The sequence below is a fragment of the Ictalurus punctatus genome, chromosome 8 (genome assembly GCF_001660625.3).
Source record: "Ictalurus punctatus breed USDA103 chromosome 8, Coco_2.0, whole genome shotgun sequence".
Taxonomy (NCBI): Eukaryota; Metazoa; Chordata; class Actinopteri; order Siluriformes; family Ictaluridae; genus Ictalurus; species Ictalurus punctatus.
The window spans coordinates 2,947,090-2,950,563 of record NC_030423.2 but is presented as its reverse complement, the minus strand read 5'-3'; positions in this window follow the sequence as shown (position 1 = coordinate 2,950,563).

Genomic DNA, 3,474 nt, shown 5'->3' with positions numbered 1-3,474 from the left:
CAGATTACAGCTCGCTGGTAAATGCGGCCTTTTATACGCATTTGAACAGAGCCCGCCTCCTGCAATATCATTGGCCAGTAGTTTCCAATCACGAGCAGTCTTCCTGTACTAGCCAATCCTAGCGCAGAGGCGGGACGTGTCTGAACACGGAAGAAGGCACGCTGTTGTGCTTTGAGATTTAGCGCTCCTTGCTGGATCATTTAAAGTTGCGCAGTCAGGGTTGATCGAAAAAACTGTAAAAAGGTTCATTTTGATCTTTTTAAAAATATATATAATCTGAAGTAAAAGCTTTATTCTGGACAGGCTCGCGATGGATAGGAAGCCAGTCTCAGTTATAATGGGCGCAAGACAGGAGAATTAACTGCAGTGCATCGCAGGGCACCATACACACACACACACACAGAGAGAGAGACATATATACACACACATATACATACATACGTACACACACACACACACACAGAGGGGCAATTCAGGAATTAGTGCTGAGGCTCCTGCAAGACCTCCAATTTTCAGGATAACATTAACTGCAACTCCTAACATAATATATAGTCAATAAAGCAAATAACAAATAAATCATTTTTGTTTGTTTTTGATTTTGGTATTCCTCTCATACAACAGCCAGCGATGACAAATGTCATGTTATGCAATGGAGGGTGCATTTATTGGTTAGCATGCTTGCCTCACTCCTCCAGGGTTGGGGGTTTGAATCCCGCCTGTGCCCTGGTTGCATGTGCTTCGGGGTTTCCTCCGGGTACTCCGGTTTCCTCCCTCAGTCCATAGCTATGCATTGTAGGCTGATTAGCATTTCCAAATTGTCCGGAGTGTGTGAATGTGTGTGAAGGGTTGGCACCCCATCCAGGGTGTCCCCCGCATTGTGCCCTGACTTTCTTGGAATAGGCTCCAGGCTCCTGACCACCATCAGTGTCAAAGTGGTTTAAATGACTAAATTTATATTTCGGCAGTCCGTACAGAATTTTTCAGAGGTTTGTGTGTGTGTGTGTGTGATTGTTGCTGCCCAAAAATGCTTGCTTTTGCTCTGGCTTTTTTTTTTTTTTTTTTTTTTTCAAAATCTGCAGAAAACTACTTGAATGGGTGAAATTGCAATCGCACGAAATGGTTTTGCACGGTCTTTTGCAGCGATGTTTGTTGGTAAATGAGACCTTTTAGCTGTACTCGTGTTCGACACAAGCGAATCGCAGAGGGTCGTGTGACGTCATGTGACGTCATTGCGCCCAAATCTGCGAAAAATCCGTGGTCATTTTGAAAAATTTCAATCTCCTGTGAATATTGTGGAGGTTCCTAATTTCTGCGATCGCTAAATGATAGAGGGACTGATTTGGGTAACAGGATGAACTAAGTTGGTTAGAAAATATCGTCATACTGTATCACCAGTGCAGAGATGTTTGTCTTCCTTGGGTGGCATGTCAAACCCAGCTGATGTTGCGGCTTGGTGGACAGTACGATGTGGGAATTTTTTATTTATTTATTTGGGGGGGGGGGGGGGTGCATTTTTGATTTTGATAATGAGTCTTTATTAATCACATATACATTACAGTATTATAGTAGTACATTAGATCTTCGCACAACCCAGCATGTCAGGAAGCTTGAACCTTCCGATCAGTAACTCAGCGCTTTAACCGCCAAGCCCCCTTTTTAGTGGTTTGAATGTAATGTAGGCAACAGCATGAACCCAGTGGTGGCACTCTACTCCAGTAGAGTGAGATATGACTGAACATGAGTGTAAGGATCTATCGGAACATCCAGGAAGCCAAGCTAGGATGGACCTCCTTGGAGAAATCACTACTGATGTACAGGTGAACACACATGACCAAGTATGGTTTGCAACATGCACAGAGAATGATGATCATCCAACACAGATTAGGTGTATCCTGAAAGACAAAAAGGATTTGTTTCTAGGTATATACAGTGGCACATTTCAGTTTCATTTCGATTCAGATTTAAGTGATGATCCAAGCTGAGATGATATGAGAAGGTCAGGATGCCAGAATGCAAGCGGCAACCTGGGTATCTGAAATGCCCGAATGTATCCAGGAGATGGCAGTAGATACTCCAGTTTCAGCTAGAGTGCAGTCTAAAGAAAATTTTAAAAAATAATAAAAAAAATTTTTTTTAAAACTTATAAACAAATGTCCGAGTATGGGTGGGATGTTTGTGTTGGAAGGAGGGAATCATATTACCTCATGCCTTTACCGTCATTAGTGACAGTGTTTAGCGGGCCAAAGTGTGAGAAACTGGGAAGTAAACTTTGAATTAGAGACCAAACAATGCAGAGAAAGAGAGACTGGAGAGCCTAGTGTAAGAAGTAAGAACTGTTTAGTGACTACAGTTAACCGATACTCCACCTTTATCAAAAATAAAACTTTACCACTGATAAAATATACATCCTTAGCATGTTCTGTAAAGAATTGAAAATGCCCCTGGTAATTATACATGACCTATTGTCTTGGAATGTAAGGAGTTGCACATGAATGTGCTTATCCTTCTCATGTCTGTGCTTGTGAGTTTCTTCACCATGTTCCAGAAACCTTGAGTCTCAGGCTGTGAGTTTACGCCCAACCCATAAATTTTATGTTTTTATTTTTTTTACGATTAGTTCCACCTCCGTACACGTTGACGATAGTACACACCCTCATGCACAGCCGTTTTCATGCTTCACCTTTTGATTCTCAGAACAGTTTGGATTCTCTTTAGACGCAGCCCGAACGTTAGCGTTAATAACGCGTCGCCAGTGTCTACAGATAAGCAAGAGGACGTTGGCAAGCACTCAGTTCAGTTATGCGAGCCAAAGAATGCTAGGTGGTTGTGTACGAGAGAGTTTCTAACGATCAGCAGGAAGATTGCTGCGCACCCTTAACAAGGTCAAAAGGTCTTTCGACTCACACCCTAAGAGAAAACAAGTCTTCTGTTCTATAAACAGGCTGTTTATGATTGTCCTGGTAATACCTGATTCACATCTGCAACGCCAAGAACTATGATTATGGAAAGTTACTGACTTCTGAGGGAAATCCTAATCATAACCTTCAAAGAAAACCTTAAATGTTACTCTCTTAGCATTGCGCAATGGTCTTAGGAAACTTTGTATGGCTTACTTAAAATCTGGGCTTTGTTTTCTTCATGGGCAAGTGTTAACAGGCTGCGACAGGTAAAAAGTCTTCCATTCGAGACTTGCTCGGCAAATGTTTCCTTTAATATGCCAGAAAATGCATGCCTAACTCATTTATCTAATATTCGAGGATAGAGTATGAGCATAAAAACACATCTGAATAGCGGTATGTTCAGAGGAGAATAGTAATGTCAAATACTTCCTGTTCATCCTTTGCTACATATAAATTTAGCCCACAGTTTATTCTTATTAAAGGTAGTTTGGTCACAAGGTTCTTCTTTTTTTGGTAATGATTAATACATGGAGGATGGCTGTACTCGGTATTCATAACACAATAATAAGCCTTG